This window comes from Barbus barbus, assembly GCF_936440315.1.
Source record: "Barbus barbus genome assembly, chromosome: 3".
Classification (NCBI taxonomy): domain Eukaryota; kingdom Metazoa; phylum Chordata; class Actinopteri; order Cypriniformes; family Cyprinidae; genus Barbus; species Barbus barbus.
Genome location: NC_136731.1, coordinates 8379784 through 8402610, shown reverse-complemented (window position 1 = coordinate 8402610; position 22827 = coordinate 8379784). Strand labels below are relative to the sequence as shown.

The window sequence follows — 22827 nt, the reverse complement described above, 5'->3', positions numbered from 1 at the left end:
ATTCTCTTGAAAAGTATTTATTGTCAAATGTGTGTTGAATGTAAACTCCTATTAGGAATTTAACCATTCAATGTGAATTTATCTGAGAATATTCTTAATTAAGGAAATCTATTCAGTGATTTGTCCATGCATATGTCGTCATCCAAAATCCCGTTTATGGCACAGCAAAGTGTCGTGAATCATCTCTAAGACTGACACTTAAGATTAAGTCCTACACTTCGCTTAAATTATGAGTGAGATGATTGATAACTAAATTTTCAGCGCAGCTTTGAGCCAAGAATTTTTTTCACTTAAGTAAATTCTTAGCAGTGTCCTTGAGAGTAATTCTTAGAGGCTTGATAAATATGGGCCCTGGACACCTAGATGAGCCCCAGAGACAGATCCCCAGTGAGGACCTCGTCACCTAGACAGCCATCGGGACAAGACCACAGGAACAAAATGAGTCCTTTACACAATCTGACTTTGGCCAGACGAACCAGAAGTTAAATTCTAACTGCAGCAGAGGAGAACTAGCCCCCTGGCTGAGCTTGGTTTCTCCCAAGGTTGTTTTCTTCATTCTGTCACCGATGGAGTTTTGGTTCCTTGCCGCTGTCGCCTCTGTCTTGCTTAGTTGTGGACACTTAATTTCCAGCGATATCGTCGACTTGATTGACGACATGGCGCCGATGATGGCAGCTATTGTGCGTTGCTCTTCAGTGTTTGTATTGTTTTTGTTTGTTTTTCCTGTTTTTTGTTTTTCAAATAAGATCAGTTTTACCAGGGATGATCTGCTGAGCATTCGGCAGAACACACCACAAAATCTTCAACCGGTTTTTGATTTTTCTGACATTTTGCTGGACATTGTAGTTGGCGGAGCCGTAGCTCTGGTCAAACGCTTCAGGAGGACGCGCAGACGGGGGAAGAGAGCCGGCGCGCTCGTGAAACTTCGTCAGTGCGGATTTCGAACGGCGTTACCTAGCATCCATCTGGCGAATCTCCGCTCTCTACCCAACAAAACTGACAAACTCCTTCTGCTCTCCCGGACAAACAAGGATTTTTCTAACACTGCTTATTTATGTTTCACGGAAACCTGGCTGAATGGTGACATACCGGACAACGCGATTCATCTGCCTAATTATCAGCTGATCAGAGCAGATCGGGACGCAGAATCAATGGGGAAATCGCGCGGCGGCGGGATGTGCTTTTACATCAATGAGGTGGTGTACAGAAGTAACTGTGTTAAAGAAGATGATCTAGAAACGCTCTTCATTAACTGCAAGCCGTTCTATTCTAGTTCTGCTCATTCATTCTCGTGAGTGTTTACATTCCACCGCAAGCGCACGTGAGCACAGCTTTACAGAAACTCGCTGATCTGATCACAGAGAGTGAGCAACAACACCCGGACTCTGTTTTAATCATTCTCGGGGACTTTAATAAAGCAAATCTCTCCCGCGAACTGCCAAAATACAGACAGCACATCACATGTCCCACCAGAGACAGTAATATATTGGATCACTGTTACACAACAATAAAGGACGCATATCACTCGGTTCCACGAGCAGCTTTAGGACTCTCTGATCACTGTTTGGTTCATCTTATTCCATCCTACAGGCAGAAACTTAAGACTGCAAAGCCTGTATTAAGATCTGTTAAAAGATGGACTAACGAAACAGAGCAGGATCTACAAGCCTGTTTCGACCTCACTGATTGGACTGTTTTTGAAGCTGCTGCAAATGATCTGGACGAGCTCACAGAGACTGTAACATCTTATATCAGTTTCTGTGAGGATATGTGCATTCCTAACAGGACTCATCTAATCTACAACAATGACAAACCATGGTTCACTGCCAAACTCAGACAGCTCCATCAGGCCAAAGAAGGGAGATAAAGTCTTGTACAAACAGGCCAAATACACACTGGAAAAGGAGATCAGAGTGGCAAAGAGGAATTATTCTGACAAGCTCAGGAACAAATTCTCTTCCAGTGATCCTGCAGCATCTGGACAGACCAGGAACTTATGTGAGGATCCTGTTTGTGGACTTCAGCTCTGCTTTTAACACCATTATCATGGAAACCCTTCAAATTAAACTAACCCAGCTCTCCGTCCCCACCTCCGTCTGCCAGTGGATCAACAGCTTCCTGAGCAGTTAGTAAAGCTTGGTAAATTCACATCCAGCACTCGTACCATCAGCACTGGAGCTCCTCAGGGCTGCGTTCTCTCCCCACTGCTCTTCTCCCTCTACACCAATGACTGCACCTCTAAAGACCCCTCTGTCAAGCTCCTGAAGTTTGCAAACGACACCACACTGATCGGCCTCATCCAGGATGGTGACGAGTCTGCTTACAAGACAGGAGGTTAAGGAGCTGGCTGTCTGGTGCAGTCTCAACAACCTGGAGCTTAACACGCTCAAAACTGTGGAGATGATCGTGGACTTCAGGAGAAACCCCCCTGCTCTCCCCCCACTCACCATCAGGAACAGCACTGTGACTGCAGTGGAGTCATTCAGATTCCTGGGCACCACCATCTTCCAGGACCTGAAGTGGGATATTCACATAGACTCCATTGTCAGTATGTAAATGTAAATGTCAGGAAGGCCCAGCAGAGGTTGTACTTTCTTCGCCAGCTGAGGAAGTTCAACCTGCCACAGGACTTACTGAAACAGTTCTACTCCGCCATCATCGAATCCATCCTCTGCACCTCAATAACTGTCTGGTTCAGCTTAGCTACCAAATCTGACCTCAGAAGACTACGGAGGGTTGTCCGGACTGCTGAGCGAATCATTGATACAACCCTCCCCACTCTCCAAGAGCTGTACTCATCCAGAGTGAGCAAAAGGGCTGGCAAAACCACTCTGGATCCCTCGCATCCAGCACACTCCCTCTTTGAACTGTTACCATCTGGTCGACGTTACAGAGCTCTGAGCACCAGAACGACCAGACACAGAAACAGTTTCTTCCCTCAGTCAATACATCTCATGAACACTCAATAATAAACGTGGAACACACAACTAATACATTATCCACTCACCACACTCACTTATTTTTATTTTTTCTCATTTCTAATTTGCACATACTTGACCTGTACATACATAGTTGTCTATATTATATATTGTTTTTTTTGTTGTTGTTTTTTTTTGGTGCTTGGTACATTGGTTATTGGCTATTTGTTGTTTTTTTGTCTGTCCTGTCCTGTTGCTGTCTTTCTGTTGCACTGTGGAGCTTCTGTCACTACAACAAATTCCTTGTATGTGTAAACATACTTGGCCAATAAAGCTCATTCTGATTCTGATTGCACAGATACTATTTAAACTGAATTGAGCTGGAGGATGAGATCGTTGAATTCAATAATGAAATGCCTTTAACTGAAAATTGAGTGTTCAATCTTGTAATTTAAAATTATTGACACACTATTTTCCTATTTTGATAGTGGAAAGTTGCTTTGACACAATCTGTATTGTTAAAAGCACTATATAAATAAAGTTGACTTGACTTGACTGTGTTCCCAATCAGCTGACATTCACCTCTGAAAGCAAGACCGCATTTATTGTTTAAACTGCTCTCTTGAAGTGCAAGTAATTTATTATATTTGAGAATTATTATAATCAGTAGCTTCTCCTACTTTTCTTAGTGATATGTAGTGCCAGTTTATCAGGAAGTGATGGTTTTGTTCTCTCCAACTCGTTAGATGGAAATTTGCAAATATTTTGTGCAACATTCCAATTTTGCGCACAAGTTAAATTCGCAACTTAGGATGGAAACCTGGCTATAGACGGGCATCTGAGATCGGCTCTATTTGAGAAAGGGGAAAGTATTTAACGAGATTTAAAAAAAAAACACTGGGTGGAACTTTATCATTATAAGGTGGTTGTTTACACACACTGCCAACACACATTTCAGTTCAAACAACTTGTAAAAGTGCATATAGCATCCGATGACCCCTATAAATTATATTTATGGGCTTTTACAGTGGAGACCTGACAGGAAAGCATTGGGGGGAGCGGGATCAGCAAAGGGCCTTGAGGGCGGTATTCGAACTCGGGTCGCCGTGAGCGCAGTTGTGCTATACCGTATGTCGACGCATTAACCACAAGGCTATCGGCGCCAACTGCATTAAAATATCTGAATCTCTTTATTTTTTCATAACTAATTAATTAACACGTTAAACTGAGAGCCCAGCAGATACGAACATGACATAACATGTCATTTGGGGCAGTCGTGGCCTAATGGTTAGAGAGACAGACATGTAACCCAAAGGTTGCGGGTTTGAGTCTCAGGTCCAGAAGAGATTGTAGGTGGGGGAATTGAATGTCCAGTGCTCTCTCCACCATCAATACCACGACTGAGGTGAGACCCTTTAGCAAGGCACCGAACCCCCAACTGCTCCTCAGGCGCTGCAGCATTGGTTGCCCGCTGCTCTGTGTGAGTGTGTATGTTCACTTCTCACTGCTGTGTGTGAGTGAACTTGGATGGGTTAAATGCAGAGCACAAATTCTAAGTATGGGACACCATACTTGGCCACATCTTTTCCTATCCTATATTTTAGCATCCCTTATTCTGAACCATATTCTCCTATAAAGAATCACAATTGTAGTTGTAGTTCGGGTTTTTCTGATGAGTGTTGTTTCAGCTAACAACACAACATATCCTGGGCATATTGTGACCTTGTTGTGAACCTTCTGGGAGTGTTTTGTTGATCTTCCCTTTTTTTTTTTTTTTTTTAATTCTACAATGTTAACTAATTTGAACTTAACTGATAAAATCTAAAACCTAAGAGTTTAAGATCGTTACAACAATGGTTTATAGATTTCAGCTGGAGATCTACCTGCCTGCAGAGTTCAGCTCCATTCCTGACCCAATGCACCTGTCTGTAATTATCAAGAGTTCCTGAAGATCTTAATTAGCTGCTTCAATTGTGTTTGATCAGGGGTGAACTTTGCAGGAAGGATGGTCTCCAGAAACAGGATTCGGCAACCCAGATGTAAAGTATTTATGTAAATTATATTGGTTAGCTGTGTGTAGGTTTTTACATAGGTTGTATAATTATATGTAAGGTTATATAGGTATATGTATATAGGTTTATATTAGTGCTGTCAAAATTAGCGCGTTAACGCAGATGATTAATTTCTTCAGTTTAACGCGTTAAAAATATTTAACGGCGTTAACACAGGGGCGGGGCACATGTACATGAGAGTTGGGCACGGCAGGATATATCAGTTGTTTCATCCACCTGCCATCCAAAAAAGGGAGCATCCTGAATTTCATCTCTGATCTGATCAGAAATGGTGGCTGCAAGAGCAGAGATCAAGTCATTTTGAATAGTATGGGACATACCAGAAAACACAGTTGAGGACTCGAATTGTGTGGACAGGACAGAGTCATATTTAGCTAATGTTTCTGTGAACTCCCTGTAATTCCCCTTGTTGGATGATTCACTACTCTCATCATGTCCCCTAAATGACAGCTCCTGCCGGCCTAGCAAGGATGTCACATCAATAAGGCGGTTTAGGAAGGCCCTGTTTTGTTTGACTGTTTCATTATGTTTAGCCACTTGAATGCGAGCACCTTAATTTATTGCATGCTCAACCCTGATCCTTCCCATGCAACTTAATCTTGCACATGCACTCACATGTTCATTGCTCTTTTCATGTCTTTTATATGCCCTGTCAAAGTTAGACAGATCTCCAAACCCCACCTTTGACCAAACAACACATCCGTGAGATGGTTTCATCAAGAGGCATGGCCAGCAGTACATTTTATTTGTCACAGCACTTCCAGTCAGCCAGCTAACTTTGTCATACCAGGAGAGCTGAAAAGACCTGTTATTTTTCCCTATCTTTTGCACTAAATCAATCTTAGGTGTTGATCTGCCCTGCTGTTTAATTCTAAGTTTTTCCTCGTAAGGAACACTTTCATATGGCTTCGCCAAAATCAGGTCGACAATATTAGCACTGTCTGCCATCGTGTGCAGTTTCACCCACGACGCTAGCCTAGCCTACTATATGAATGAATGAATGAACAATCTAAAAAAAATATTAAACTCTGTAAAAGTGAAACAAGGAATGTGGTGTATAATTGTGTGAAATGTATGATGAAAATCAAGCAATTTCGCCAAGCAAATATAAAGAAATAGGTTGCAGCAGTTTTTATTTCGACTGAACTTGAGAAATCCGCAATGGGACTGAGCGCGAATAGCTTCAGCGATTCCTTATAGTACAAAATCGCTGTCAGTCAAAAGGAGATGCAATCTTTCGACAGACCCTCCAATCATCACGCAGAAGCTCGGAGTCCAGGTCAGCCCACTCCTCATTCACCCCCAGAGACGCTGAGCGGCCGTGGGCGGGACATAATCGCAGCGTTTATCCAATGACCGTCCAGTTTCAAAGCACTGAAAAAAAACGTTCAAAGCAGCCGCATTGAAGTCAATGGACGCTGGGCTTCAACGGGGAAATGCACTGTGACGCTACGGGAATGTATGAGAAGAAAATCAAGTCAGCCGACCTGCTGTATCTAACTGATTCTGAACGAACTCGTCTTTGAGATGAACGTTTTCTAACGCATTTTTAGTCAATAAAATGTTAATACAATAGTACATAATTTGACCATTAATTTTGTGACATTATAGGGGAAGCTGAGCTTCCCTTGCAGTCTTAAAGAAATCGCCACTGGTTTACACATATATCACTGTGGTCCTGTGAGACACAACATTTCATTCCTTTGTATATCTCCACATAGAGCAGCAAAATGACAAAGCTCACTTGACTTGAAACCAGCTTAAGAAGCTCTGGAAAAGGTGATTTAAAAAAAGGGAAAACTTAAAACTAAAAAAGAATGATCACTCATTTTATTCATTTGAATGCGAAACGTTCAAGAGAGATGCCTTTAGGTTATAATGTATTAATACTTGTGGAAACATTTACCACAATTTCAACTACTCATTTCAGACAAAAAAAAAACAACTAAAAGACTTAAATTAAATTATAAGGCCTTTATTGATAAAGATGAACATGTGATTACATAATAACAACATCACTTAGCCTATATGATAGAACTGTGAACACAGTTAAGCATGATTAAGTCAGTCAAATCAAATTATGTTATGTAAAATTACGTAATGTTTAACTTTGGCAGGCACAAATTTAGGAAAATAAAACTTAAACTAAAAGTTTAGTCCAAAATGTCATCAGTTTTTGCAAGAATGTGAGTTATATCGTTGTATGGGAAACGCATCCTAGACTGTCTGTCAAAGATTTGTTGCAGGTTCACCACTATATATTAACTGTTATTTCTTGTTGTTGTTGTTTGTTTGTTTTTTGTAAATTAATTAATTTCAGATTTGAACTTTTCTCTCAAGTATTCTAAGTTTAGATGATTGCAGAGTCAATTAGGAGAAGAACATAGTATTTGAAGCTGTGAGTAAAAGAACTGAAAAAAAAAGTATTATGTTAGTATTGTATTAATGTTTTATTTGTTAAATTAAATATATTTATCCAAACTATCAATAGCTTCCTGTTTTGTGTATTTTTTCCATTCTTCTGGTATCTTCCCCATCCCCTTAAATGTTTTATTGTAGTATTTTTCCAGATCTTTCTGCAATCTGCACACAAACCACTTCCAGTAGGGCAGTTCAGATTTGTCAGGGGTGATGCTCCAGTCTGCAAAAACTCCTCCTGCTGTTCTGTATTGTTTCCAGGGGACTGTAACATCTGATTCATTGGGATAAAAATGTCCATCACTTGATACTGATGATGTGCAGATGTTAATACACAAGTTTGTTGTTCCATTGTAATACCACCCATTCAGTCCAATATTACGATGGAAAGGAACACTGTGATCTCCATCATGTTTTTCTATGGTGTTTGTGCAGATGGCTCCACAGAACGGACACTGAACCCAACAGCACTGACAGAAGTGATCAATCAGAAGCTCATCTGGTCTGAATTTATAATCTAGATTTGCTGGAAAAGTCTTTGTGTTGAATATTTTGCTGACCTCAGACATTATAGCTGGAAGTTCTTGTCTTATCATATCTTCCAGGAGACTGAAATCATCAACGTCATCATGTTTGACTCCACTGAAGTCCTTTTCAGAGAAGATCAGCTCATCTGAGAGCTGCTGTGTGAAACTCTTCAACCACAAACCAACATCTACACTGTTGACTTCTTGAGCCGCTTTCATGATCTTCTGCTGCAGGAGTTCAATGTTGTCCTTCATCTTGGGTAAAACACTTTCATTGAATTTCTCAGCAATGTACTGACAGACTTCATCTCTGATGAAACTCTTGAAGTGATCTCTAGGAGTTTTAATGTAGTTCATGTATTTGTCAAAATCCTGCTTTTCAGTCAGTCTCTTCAGGATGTGTTTCTCCAGATTTGATCTGTTTCCATTCAGTGATGGACAGTTTGATCTAATTTCATCTGCCAAATCTTTGGCAGTCTTCTTGGAGACACTCTGTTCAATGGGCTCTTTGAGTTTCTGACAGATAATCTCACCAAAAATAACAGCTGATGTTGTTCCTTGGCAGTATTTCTGGAAAATACTATAGTACTCTTCTCTTTTCTTCTTAATATATATTTCAGGATCATTGGCATCTCTGAACAGTTTGTGTTGGTCAGCGATCATCTTCTTTGCTCTTTTACAGATGGAATAAACCAAATCTATGAAGAATTCATTCTTTAACTCGTATTCATTCTTCATATTCTTCTCATATTTATCTGTTATTTCCTTGATATAATATGTGAGTTGTTGAATGTAACTGATGTTGTACCCCATCTTTGAAATGTTAAATGACTGAATCATTGTGTCTGAATGCTGAGCAACATCTGTTACTAATGATCGTATTTTGATTTCTTCTACTTGAGACAAAGTTTGAGTAGATCTCTTAAAAGACCATTTATTCCCACTTTTTGTGGGATTTTTGAAAATAACATAATCTGAATAACTCGGCACAGTGAAAATATCTCTGTTGCCCTTCCAGTGACCAACAGGAGCACTTTCATAGATGTTAGTGAGTACTTTTCTGACATCCCTCATTATGTCAATGTCTTTGATTGCAGGAGTGTCTGTGTTGATCTTCTTCATACACTGTTTCCAGAACGAGTCAAACTCTTTCTTGAGTGTTTTTTCATCTTTTGCTTTGTCTTTGAGTTTTAAAGCAAGTTCTTTGCTCTTTTCATAGAGAGTTTTCAAGATGTTTTCTCTGAACATCAATGTTTTTCTTGACGTCTCGCTGCTGAAGAATCTCATTTAATTTCCTCTTTGTTTCTTTCACAATGTTTTCCTCAAGCTCTTTGATTTTAATTTCAAATGATGTTTTCCACTGAATCAGTATATCGGCATATGTGCTTGCCTCAAAGAATTCTGACATTGATTTTTTCACTTCTTCACTTGATTCACTTAGTTCTCTATGAATATCAGTTTCCTCAACCTCATGAATTGTTTCATTTTCTATTTTGTTATGTAGTTTGTTCTCAATTTCCATCATGGCACTGTGAAGACTCCAGGACCACTTGCTGTATTCTGTCTCCAGTTTCCTGTAGGCTGAAATTTCAAGAGTATTTCTGAAGCTGAAGACGAATCCTTCATTCAGTAAAGCCTCCCAGAGAGCTACAATATGATCTTTGAAGTCTTTCAGCATCATTCCATGTGATTCTGAGGCATGAGACATAATAGTTTTCTTTAATTCTTGAATGTTCTCACAGTACTGTGGGTTTGGAGGTGCCATGGGTGGGTTTCCCTCCCAGAGCTGAGCGAAATACTTCACATCTTTCTGAACATTAAATCTAATGACATCACTGAAACATTCTGCATCATAGACTTCCTCTTCAGCAGCGAGTTTTGTCATCTTATCCAGTGTCTCCAGCAGTCGTCTCCTTCCCTCCATGATTTTCTCTCTAGCTGTGATGTCTGAAACATTCTGATGTACAAACACACAGCTGGGATTCAGCCTGACCTCCTTTATCCTCAGAAAGGCCTGAACAACAATCTGAAGAATATCCTGCATCTCAGCTGGATTTTCTCCATAGATATTGATCAATGTAAGATTTGCAAGACCTACAACAAATGTGGCCAATTCATTGTCATGATTTCTTGTGGATCTTCCAGCCATTTCTAGAGCTCGAAGGCCCTCAGTATCAACAACCAGAATATAGTCAAAGTTCATCTGTGTTTTCATCTCATCAGTCACTCTGAGCAGCTGCATGAAAGCTCCTCTGGTGCACCTGCCAGCACTGACGGCAAACTGGAGTCCAAACATGGCATTCAGCATGGTGGATTTCCCAGAACTCTGAATCCCTAAAACTGACAGCACAAAGACTCTCTGGTCTCCCAGTTTCTGGATGAGTTCATCTACAACAGCAGAGATCCAGGTCACAGGAACATGAGCAGCATCTCCATCCATCAGCTCCATAGGAAATCCAGAGATCATCATCTCTGCTGCAAGACTTGGGAGGGAACAGAAGTTAAACAGTTTACCTTTCTTGTTCTTCTTCACAGATTCACATGATTCATAGATCTGACCGATCTCCCTCATGATGTGCTCCAAACCAAAGGTTGCAGCTTGAAGATCCTCAGATGTTTTCTCAAGTTCAGTTTGTTTAGCTCCAAATTGTTCAGAGTTTTTATTTTTCAATTTTAAAACTTCTGACCATGTTTCATTGTACTTGCAATGTAAAATAGAAAGATCTGCTGAAATATATTCATCCAATAAGATTCTGAGCCAGTAAAGGAAAAACACATTATTTACACCATGCATGTTCATTTCTTTAATGAAGAGCTTCATAAACTCACTTAAATCAGATTCATGCTGCTGTTGACGGATATGTTTCATCTCAGTTTGTTTTTTACTGATTTCCATTTCTAGATCATCTCCTTGAGGTCGATGTAATTCTTTGTTCTTCTGACACCACTGATGCCAGAGTTTCCCCTGACAGGGCAAGAATTTTACTTTGATATCTCTCAACTCTTGTTTCTCCAGTAAACTCATCATCTGCTGAGCTGCTGCTCTTCCTCTCCTGCAGTCATCATCATCTTCCTCGTCTACTCTGATGTCTGAGTCTTTGCACATATGGTTGCCCATATCTTCAAGTCTGAAAGTGGAAGATGAATCTGAGAGACAATCATTTATAGCTCTTCTGAGTTCTTCAGACACATCTGACTGATTTCTGTCTTTCAAACCAATTTTGTACTTTCCTTTCCGTGTCTCAATGATAGTAGATTCATCCTCAGTAAAAAGGCAAATGAGTGGCTTTAAGTCCTTGTACAGGTTTTCAAGTTCGATCCTACTGTCATTCCGGTCCAGTCGAGGTAGAAGAACAACATTGACTGAGGCTAAGTCAGTGAGGATCTGCATCTGTTTCTCATGGTGTCCTGCATCACCGTGTAGATTACAGAACGCAACACAGTCAGTGAATTTATCATCATTTGTTCCAGAAGGGCAGAACCAAGCGATCTCCACCACTCCATCCATCAGGACTCTGGTTCTGCTGCTGCCTTGGCAGTTCCTGTGGAAGAATGTGTTGTGTTTCTCATTGATCAGACTGTTCATCAGTTGAGATTTGGATGAAGACACAGAGCCAAACCTGAAGAAAAACACCATTGGAGTTTCTGCCTTGTAGATCGGCTGGGTTTGACTGATGTTTTCATTGTTGGTGTTTCTCATCTTCCAGCTCTTGATGATTTGCCTAAATGTCCAGAGAGGAAACTCAATCTGTTGTGTGAATGGATCAGGAACAAGCAGAGGCAGAGCATACTGGCACTGGGAGAGTTTAGTCACCATCAGCTGCTTCAGGAAAACATCAGCACAATGAAACACGGCCATCTGAACATCCATCAGATCGATTTGTTCTGATTGCGTTTTTCCTTTGTTTGACAAAGAAAGTTCTTTGTACATATCACTAGTGTTCTCAGTTGAGCCATTATCTCTTTGTTTTGTGTGATTCTGTTCGTTGATCTCTTTAGTTGTAATGTATCTTGCTCTGTAGTTCATCATCAGTAGTTTTCTTATGAAAGTGTGAATCAGATCTTCTTCGGCACAAGACTCATGGAGCTGTAATGGATGTTCAGTTATCTGAAGAACATCTGCAGCTCTCATTTTTTTGCTGTGCCAATCTTCAATATTAAGTTTGTGAAATACATTCATTTTTTTAGTCTCTTGACTGACTTCTGTTGTTCCACAGTCCTTGTTGTTTTCCTGTTGAAGAATAACAATTAAAAGATTTTATTTACTTTGATCCATGGCTACATTCCCTTGTAATATATTTAAAATACACATTTCATATTAAAAAGAGCTCAAAACATATTTACCGTCATATCACTTGAGACTTATATATATATATATATATATATATATATATATATAATTCAACTTTATTTGGAGTACTACCTGTGCACAATGCACATTTCTTAATTTTAAGCTTAAAATGTTTTGTTAATGTTACTATTGATGAGGATTTCATGATCTTTGAATAATATCGCTTTTTAAATACAAGATATTTAAAGTGTACCTGAAGTATACTTGCAATAGTTCTACTTTAAGACAACCAAATATACATCAGTATATCTTTAGTTGGACTTCAACACTACTTCCACACAATTAAAGTGCATTAAGTACAAAATTACCGTAGTTGTTCCAGTTCAGCAAGCTCTAAGTATACCAGTTTAGTATTAAAGGTACAATTGCATGGTATTTTTTATTATACTTAGCATGAAATAAATGTGTTTCAAAAACATTTAGGTATATTTATTTTTCACTCAGGTGATATAATGAAATAAAATCAATATTGTGATATGCCTTAATACAGTAGTCAAATCACAAAGGCTGCAGCAAGCCACCAAAATAAAAGCCCTATAGTTTAACTTTTAAAAACAAAGAATTTAAGGTGTAATATTAGTATTGTAATTTCTGTGTACAATTAAATATTTTTTTGTATTATTTTACTGTACACTAGAATTAGTTTGTATTAAATAATATTATTATTTAATGAAAAATATTTTATAGTCATATTTGATTGGGTCTGAAACAATGAAAATGTGGCCTTATTTTTTTTTTTTTTAACTCTTCACTTTATAGTAACTGAAAGTATTATATATCCCCTGTGTTGTCTTGTTTGGACTTTTATGTTAAAGTTGTGTACCAGTTTCCTGTGTTAGGTCTTGTAATCCAAGGCTGCATGCGAAATCACATACTTTCCTAATGTATAGTACAATAAACAGTATGTGAAAAGAGTCCAAATTCACAGTATTCATAAAACAGAATGCAAAAAGTACCCAAATGTCAATATATTTTGTTGTACACTGTTTATTTTTTATATAGCTAGCAGTTGAGGTTCATTAAGCATACATACTATAAATTACAATAATATTGTTTCATGTGGTTAATGATAGCAGTCTTTCTACAGTACAGTTAGTTCATAATTAAGATAATGCATTAAAAATAACATGGTAAGACACACCAGTTTGCAAATCAAAAAACTAAAAATAGCTTGAAGAGAAAGACACCAGAAGCCAGACCCATGAAATTTCCAAATGGCTGTGACTGCTCTTACGGGAAAAATAAGATGGATACTTTTTAAATAGATATGGCAATAAATAAATAAATGAAATCAATGGCAGTTCTAGACCATTTTTAGGGGGCCTTCAGCCCACCTGTCTTTGGTCTCAGCCCTCTAAAACTAACCAAAACTGCTACTTCCTCAAGGTCCATCATCTATCTGAAGATCCAAGACCAAAAAAATTAAAGAATCATGTGATTGTAGCTAAATAATTCCTGAGAGGTTAGTACATCTGACAAGTGATTATAAGCATGCAAATACAGAGAGATTTAAAAAAGAAGTCCACTTAAAGATGATTAACTACTGTAATAATAATCTTAAAAATAATACTAATATAATAATAATGTGGTTGTATATTCATCAACTTTGTTGTGATGTTTCTTGCCCACTCTGTAAATCAAGTCCTTTTAGAATGCCCAAAGTGATTCCACTTGCTAAATTAATAATAATAATAATTTAATGGTTACTATCTGTAGTGCCTGGTGAGAAATCATTCAAAACAAACGTCACCTAAACTATGCTAATAATACCAATAAATATGTCCAATACCAATAAATAAATATGTCTTTAAAATTAAGTTACATATAATAGTTGTCACGTTCTGCCTGTGCTTACTGTAATTTTCATGGACTTTTAGTTTGTTTATTAATTTGATATTAATTTAATTATTACACTTGTTAGTTTTTGGATTCACTATCATTGTGTATAACATTGTAGTATATTACACAAACAAAACAATAATGTTTCTAGTGAAGTCATTAACTCAAACCTGAGTGCTGACGGTTTCCATCTCTGGATCATCACTTCGGTCATGAGCTGCATATGAATCGTCTCTTCCAACTGTCTGCATATATATAGTGTGTGATGTGAAAATGTTTTGCATTCTTATAATCACCTGACAAGTCAAAGAATTTATTTTCTTTTGTGGTGAACTTATTTTGCTGAAGTCAACTGAAATTAAAGTTTCATTTGAGCTGTTCTGACACTTTCACGTTAATAATTCATCTAAGTTCATGGATTTTACAGCACATAATGATTATTTTAATTATATATGAACAGAATGACAGAAAGTTTGGGGGAATTTTTACAACAATGTATTTCTCAGAAGAATGGTGAGGAACTTCTTTTTTTAGACAAGTACTTCCTCATCCATGTTTTTAAAAAAATGTTTTTCTATTCCATCCAGTCAGACTGGTTTTCCAGATATTATACTTTAAGGCAAACTCTGCAGAGGTAATATACTGCTAGAAACCCCAGCTAAAGTGTTAATGGAAAGAACAAACCATAAAAGAAAAGATACTTGCAGGGTTCTTGTATATTTTCTAATACCTTCTGCACACCTTCTTGGCCACAGCCATATCACCCTGCAGCCCAAGACCGGTTGCCCGCTGAAGCTAAGCAGGGTTGAGCCTGGTCAGTACCTGGATGGGAGACCTCCGGTGAAAACTGGGTTGCTGTTGGAAGAGGTGTTACTGAGGCCAGCAGGGGGTGCTCACCCTGCGGTCTGTGTGGGTCCTAACGTCCCGGTATAGTGACGGGGACACTATACTGTCAAAAAGCACAGTCTTTCGGATGAGATGTTAAACCGAGGTCCTGACTCTCTGTGGTCATTAAAAATCCCATGGCACTTCTCGTAAAGAGTAGGGGTGTAACCCCGGTGTCCTGGCCAAATTCACTCTACTGGCCCTTGTCTATCATGGCCTCCTAATAATCCCTATACACCTGATTGGCTCTATGACTCTCTCCTCTCCACCTGTAGCTGGTGTGTGGTGAGCGCACTGGCGCCGTTGTCCTGTGGCTGCCGTCGCATCATCCAAGTGGATGCTGCACACTGGTGGTGGTTGAGGAGAGACCCCCCCCCCACTTGATTGTAAAGCGCTTTGGGTGTACAGCAATACACAATAAAGCGCTATATAAATGCATCATTCATTCATTCATTCACATAAACATAGGGCGTTCCAGAATTTAGCTTTACTTTATGGCTCACCTCATACTCCTCCTGAGATCTTAAAAATCAATAAGGTGAAATGGCCTGTGAAATTGTGGTGGCTTCTGCCACTGCTGTGAGAAATCACTCTCAAAGTCTTGGGGTTTTGATGCCAGAAGATAGACTTTATTATCAGAGACAATGATGTTAAGAAGCTCTGCAGAGCATCTATAGAGTCTGTTTGCACTCTCTTTTATACAGTTTTTCCTGAAGGCACGTTCATGTTCAGTACATTTCATACATTGTCGTTATTGTTTATCCACTCTTTTACCTTTTTTAGCTGTGCCTCCAGTCTGCTTTTAGGAAGTAGACCGGAGGCCTCAACTTATGTTAAGGGAAAATGAAGAGGCCTCATCATATACTTTGTCTAATGTCCAAATAGGATGTGCAGCTTCACCATATACTGCAGTTTTGTAATGTCTGCACATTCCATTCTCATGCAGGCCGCTACACACAGGCAGATACATGATTATAACAGTAGAATAACTTGATATACAAATGGCTATATTCACATTGATTATCCTTAATTCATATTTTGATTAATAAAATTATTCTACAAAATCAACTAAGTTTCAAAATACCCAGGATTAATTGTTACCCATTTTTAATGCCCTGGCCCTGACGGTACATGGTCCCATCCATCGTCCCTTTGCTGCGGTGCAGTTGTCCTGGCCCCTTAGCAGAAAAAACACCCTCAAAGCACAATGTTTCCACCTCCATGTTTGACGGTGGGGATGGTGTCCTCGGGGTCAAAGGCAGCATTCCTCCTCCTCCAAACACTCATCTGACCACAAAACTTTCACCCAGTTCTCCTCTGAATCATTGGCAAACTTCAGATGGGCCTGTACATGTGCTTTCTTGAGCAGGGGGACCTTACGGGCGCTGCAGGATTTCAGTCCTTCATGGCGTAGTGTGTTACCAATTGTTTTATTGGTGACTATAGTCCCAGCTCTCTTCAGGTCATTGACCAGGTCCTCCCGTGTAGTTCTAGGCTGATCCCTCACCTTTCTCAGGATCATTGATACTCCACGAGGCAAGATCTTGCATGGAGCCCCAGTCCGAGGGAGATTGACAGTCATCTTGAATTTCTTCCATTTTCTAATAATTGCACCAACAGTTGTTGCCTTCTCTCCAAGCTGTTTGCCTATTGTCCTGTAGCCCAACCCAGCCTTGTGCAGGTCTACAATTTTGTCCCTAGTGTCCTTAGACAGCTCTTTGGTCTTGCCCATAGTGGAGAGGTTGGAGTCTGATTGATTGTGTGAACAGGTGTCTTTTATACAGGTAACGAGTTCAAACAGGTGCAATTAATACAGGTAATGAATGGAGGATAGGAGGGCTTCTTAAAGACAAACTAACAGGGTCTGTGAGAGCCAGAATTCTTGCTGGTTGGTAGGTGATCAAATACTTATTTCATGCAATAAAATGGTTATGGTTAAAAAAAAAAAAAAAAAAAAAAATAAAAAAAAAAAAATATATATATATATATATATATATATATATATATATAAATGTTTAAAATGGTTAATAAAAAAGTTAATTATTTAAAAATCATACAATGTGATATTGTGGATATTTTGTTTTGATTCTGTCTCTCACAGTTGAGGTGTACCTATGATGAAAATTACAGATCTCTCCATTCTTTTTAAGTGGGAAAACTTGAAAAATCGGCAGTGTATCAAATACTTATTTGCCCCACTTGTACATACATACACATATACAGTACTGCTGGAAAGTTTGTGAATTTTCTATATTTCTGCATAAATATGACCCAAAACATAATCGGATTTTCACACAAGTCCTGAAAGAGAACCCAATCAAACAAATGCAACAAAAATATTTTCTTTGTCATTTATTTATTCAGGAAAATGATCTAATATTGCATATCTGCGAGTGGCAAAAGTATGTGAATCTCTTGGATTAGCAGTTAATTTAAAGTCCATCTGTGCAGAGGTGTTTTGAGTCAGTGCAATGACTATCAAATGTCAGTACGTGACCCGTTTTATTCAAAGAACAGGGATCTATCAATGTCTGATCATGTTTGTGGAAGTGAATCATGTCACGATCAAAGGAGATTACTGAGGACCTCGGAAAAAGAGTTGATGTTGCCCATCAGGCTAGAAAAGTTTACAAAACCATCTCTAAAGAGTTTGGACTCCACAAATCCACAGTCAGACAGATTGTGTACAATTGGAGGAAATTCAAGACCACTGTTACCTTCCTGAGAAGTGGTCGACCAGAAAAGATCACTCCAAAGCAGAACGTGTAATAGTCTGTGAGGTTGCAAAAGTTCCCAGGGTAACTTCTAAGCAACTAAAGGCCTTTCTCACTGTACTGATGAGTGTCACTAGGGGGCACTAATGGTTTGAGTAATGCAAGGCAATTGTGCAGGCGAATAAACTATGCTGATGTGAAACGGTGTTCCTGTGTCGGTGATCTGTACCAAAGATAAATGAAACATGGTACCAGGAGAAATAGATTTGAAAAAATATACAAAATGAGTGCAAATAGCATCTGACAGCCAAACGAGCTGAATTTGAGTGGAAATGTCCACGCTAATTGGAAATCCTTCAAGCAAAGCTTCAAGCTGTAACTGTTACCAACGGGGCTGGAGAGGGATAATGACCGCCAGAAGATTGCGCTGCTTTTCAAGGGGGCGGGCCGATCTGAGATAGATGTCTTCAACACGTTCCAGTTCTCTGAAGAAGAGCAAGATAAGTAGGATGTAATTATGGAAAAGTTTGAGGACTACTGTACACCAAAGAAAAAATAAACATATGAACGCTATGTTTTTCGTAATCGGATGCAGGAGAGACTATTAAGCAATACGTGACAGATTTATGTCTGAAAAGCCAACTGTGCAACTTTGAGATTTTGTCTTGATTCAGTGATCAGGGATCAAATAATCATTGGCATGCTGGATAAGAAACTAAGAAGACAGTTATTTGGGGAAACTGAATTGACTTTGGATAAAGTAATTTGCATATGCCAAGCATCAGAGAGAGCAAATGTACAACTTAAATCCTTCGATGCAGAAAGCGAGCCTGCAGCAGCAATGGATGTCGTGCGTGAACGCACAAAGAAAACAGGCAAAGAAAAACACTACAAACCAAGACAAAAGGACAACAAGGACTGTAACCGATGTGGTACCAGCCATGCACCACAGAAATACCCGGCTTATGGTAAACATTGTCGCAAATGTGGTGGAAAAAATTATTTTGCAAGATGCTGCTTCACTAAAAAAAAAGTTTGAGTTGTAGAAAGTGTCAGTGACACCAGCGACAGCAATGAGGACAAGCACCAAAGACGAGTGGATAGCTCATCTAGATTTCAACGGAGTGAGTGTACCCTTTAAACTGGACACCGGCGCACAAGTGAACCTTTTGCCAAGAAGAGAAGTCAACAGACTGAGAAAAAAGCCAAAAGTGCATGACAGTGGGTAGAGGGTAACAGGCAGCCTATACTTGGGCTAAAGGCTTGTGAAAATGTGGGGCTCATAAAGAGAGTGCATGTGATTAACAGTAAAGCAGTTACACAGAGTGACACAGCGGAGAAACAGAATGAGAGGGTAACTAGTGTTAACAAGATAGTTCAACAGTACCAAGATGTGTTTGAAGTTGTGGGTTGTCTACCAGGCAAACATAAGATACAGCTGAAAGAAAATCCTCAAGCAGTCATACATCCAGCCAGGAAGGTACTAGTTGTCCTCAAAGAAAGGTTGAGATCTGAATTACAATCTTTGATCAGGAAAGGAATAATAAGAAAAATAGAGGAGCCAACAGAGTGGGTAAATTCTCTGGTAACTGTGGAAAAGGAAAACGAAGATCGAAGATGTTGCATAGTGTTACGAATCCTGGCCATGCTCTCCCGGTTAACCACCACTAGAGGTCACCCATTCACCACAGTCCACGTCCTGCCCAGTCACGGCTATGGAAGCTGCCTTTGAATCCTCGTCCTGTCCTGCCACGGCCATTGAGACCGTCTACGAACTCTCGACCTGCCCTGTCACGGCCCCTGGGACCGTGGGGACTCTCTCTGTGTTGTCTGTCTCTGTTCTCCCTGTGGTGTCTGTCTCTGTTTCCCCCAGATCCCTGATCCTGCCATGGCTTCCTGAGCAGTCTGCTCTACCGTGGAGATCCTCTGCCCTGTCTACTCCACACTGGTGGGCTCTGGCTCTGTCTGCTCCGCGGTGGTGGTCAGCTGTCTGGCTCTGGGGGTCTCCTGCTCCACCTAGGTGCGCTCTGGTCCCGTCCTGCCCTGCCATGGCTCCTGAGACCATGAAGGCTCTCTCTGTGTTGTCTGTCTCTGCTCTCTCTGTGTTTTCTGTCCTTGTTCTCCCCAGATCCCAGTCTCTGTCATGGGTTCCTGACCTGTCTGCCTCCCTGTGGCGGTCCTCTGCTCCGGTCTGGTGGGCTCTGGTCTCGCCTGCTCCGCACTGGTGGGCTCTGGTCTCGCCTGCTCCGCCCCGGTGGGCTCCTGTTCCGCCTGCTCCGCCCCGGTGGGCTCCTGTTCTGCCTGCTCCGCCCTGGTGGGCTCCTGTGCCATCTGGCTGCGCCCTGGTTTCCTGCCCTGCCGGCTCTGCCTCGATCCCCGGCCTCTGCACTTCCGCAGGGATCTGGCCCTCCATCCCTCCCCCTGTTCCGCCTCCGCTCCACCGCCCTCCTTGATTGTATCGGAGCGTCTAGAAACCGCTCCTTGGGGGGGGGGGGGGGGGGGGGGGCTATGTTACGAATCCTGGACATGCTCTCCCGGTTAACCACCACTAGAGGTCACCCATTCACCACAGTGACTATTTTCACTCACAAGCACATTGGACTCCATTTCCCACCATCCATTGCTCTCCCTAATCACGCACAGCTGTTCTCAATTATCACACCCACACCTGATCACCATTTCACAATCACCACCACTCACTACTTAAGCCTGGGACTTGCTCTTGCACACCGCCGAGTATTGTTAGCCCGTCTACCTTACAAAGCGTTTCCCTGTTTTCTTAGTTAGTCTGCCTGTGTCTTGATTCCTGCCCGTGTTCCTGGATTATTCTCTCTGCCTTGCCCTGTCTGGATATTGTACGCCGATCGTCGACCCTCGCTTGTTCCACGGATTGCTCTGTCTTGCCTCTGCCATACCTGTTTGCTGTCTCCCGACCCTGCCTGTATGACCAGGTTTTACAATAAAGCTTTGCAAATGGATCCGTACGGCTCACGTCTCGTCAGCCCTGTAACACATAGATCCAAGAGATTTAAATAAGTGGATCAAAAGAGAGCACTACAAGTTGCCAACAAAGACTGACAAAACAAGCACAATGTCAGGTGCACGTTATTTCTCTAAACTGGATGCATCGTCAGATTTCTTCCAAATTGTCCTGGATGAAGAAAGTGCTAAGTTGTGTACTTTCAATACACCCTTCGGGGGGCAATGTTTCCTTCGCTTTCCTTTTGGTATCTGTTCAACGCTAGAGGTATTTCACAGGACAGTGCAACAGCTGTTTGATGGTATGGAAGGTGTGGGAGTGTTCCTGGCTGACATAATAATATGGGGAATATCGCAAAAATGAGCATGACAAAAGCCTCTGTGAAGTGTTAAAACAAGCGCAAAAGTCAGGACTGGAACTAAACAGACAAAAATTACAATTTGGAGTGGCAGAGATCACTTAACTCTGAGATAAAATGTCTGCGGCAGGAATACAGCCAGACCTGGAAAAAACGCGAGCTGTAGCTGACATGCCAGCTCATGTCCAAAGATGGACTTGGAGCGGTATTACTCCAAAAACATGGAACTGAGTGGTTTCCTATAGCGAACACATCACGCACAATGACAGCAGCAGAAAGAAATTACACACAGATTGATTACATGAAAGAGACATGAGGCATAGTTTTCGGCTGCGAGAACGTATTCCATGAAGTACGGCAGGGAAGTGATTGTAGAGACCGACAACAAACCTCTTATTGCGATTTCAAGAAAGGCCCTGGGTGATGCACCACCATGCATCCAGCGTCTTCTGTTGCGCTTGCAGAAGTACCATTTGACATTTGAATTTACTCCAGGCAGTGTACTACAGGAAGTAATTTTTAAAATCAACTCACCTGGAGATGAGATGCTGCCAAGCCCATATCAGCATTTCAGAGATGAGCTTTCTGTCATTGACAGAGTTCTTCTTAAAGGAAGGAGGATTGAAGTCCCCAGTACAGAGAGACAACAAATGACTGAGCTCATACATGAAGACCATATGGGTATTGAGAAATGTAAACGCTGTGCCCAAGATGTGATGTACTGGGCCTATATGAATACAGACATTGAGACAAAAGTACAGCGCTGTGAGATTTGTCAACAACACAGATACAAACAGCAGAAAGAGCCACTCTTACCTCATTATAAACCATGTGAACCGTGGAGGAAAATCAGCTGATTTGTTCCAACTGAATGGGAAAGATTACCTGGTTGTCATGGATTACTATTCCAACTATCCAGAGTTCACATTATTGACAGACACCTCTGCAAAGCATGTGATCTTACATTTGAAAACTATTTTTGCGAGACATGGAATCCAACTTTAGTCAATGACAATGGACCTCAATTCTGCGGGCTGACATTCAAAGAGTTTGCAAGGCAGAATGGATTCGAACACGTAACATCAAGTCCATATTACCCACAGTCAAATGGGTTAGCCAAAAAGGCAGTGCAGATTGTGAAGCATCTGCTGAAGAAAGCAGCTGAAGCAGGAGAAGATCCTCGCCTTGCAATCTTGAACTACAGGTCAACACCTTTAGAAGGTGAGAAGTCTCCAGCAGAATTACTGATGGGTAGGAAGCTGAGGACAAAGCTACCCTCAGCTGAACATCTGCTACAAAACAAAAACCAGTTTGCACCTAGGAAATGCAGCTCTAATGTTGCATACAACAAAACCACAAGACCTTTATGCCCACTGGAATGTAAAGATTTGGTGAGAGTAAAGGTCTCTGCAGACCGAGTCCGAAATTTTCATCTGAAATTTTCACACGTTAAAAAATAAATATGACCTCACGTTGTGTCAATCACGTTTGCACACTGCCTCCGAAACTTTCGTCCATCAAAAAAAAATTTGGATCAGGTTCGATTTTCTGCGTTTTCGCATCCGTAGCATGCATTTTGATAGGAAAGGATGGGGAATACGGAAAAACACATGCAAATATTTCGGACTCAGTGTGCAATGGCCTTAAAATGTGATGGAAAATGTGAACCTAGAGCAAGGGTTCTGAAGGAGATCATGCCTAGATCGTATGAAGTACTCACTGAGTATGGTAATACTCTTCGCAGAAACAGGAGGGATTTGTAGAA

The 22827-nt window shown here is 40.6% G+C and overlaps 1 pseudogene across 1 annotated transcript; it reads right to left on the bottom strand.

Annotated features, from left to right (window-relative positions):
• Positions 1-7297: 7297 nt before the first annotated feature.
• On the bottom strand, positions 7298-12067 carry LOC306849941 (interferon-induced very large GTPase 1-like; annotated as a pseudogene). Its single transcript has one exon. The product of its transcript is annotated as an interferon-induced very large GTPase 1-like (transcript).
• Between the last annotated feature and the right edge of the window lie 10760 nt (positions 12068-22827).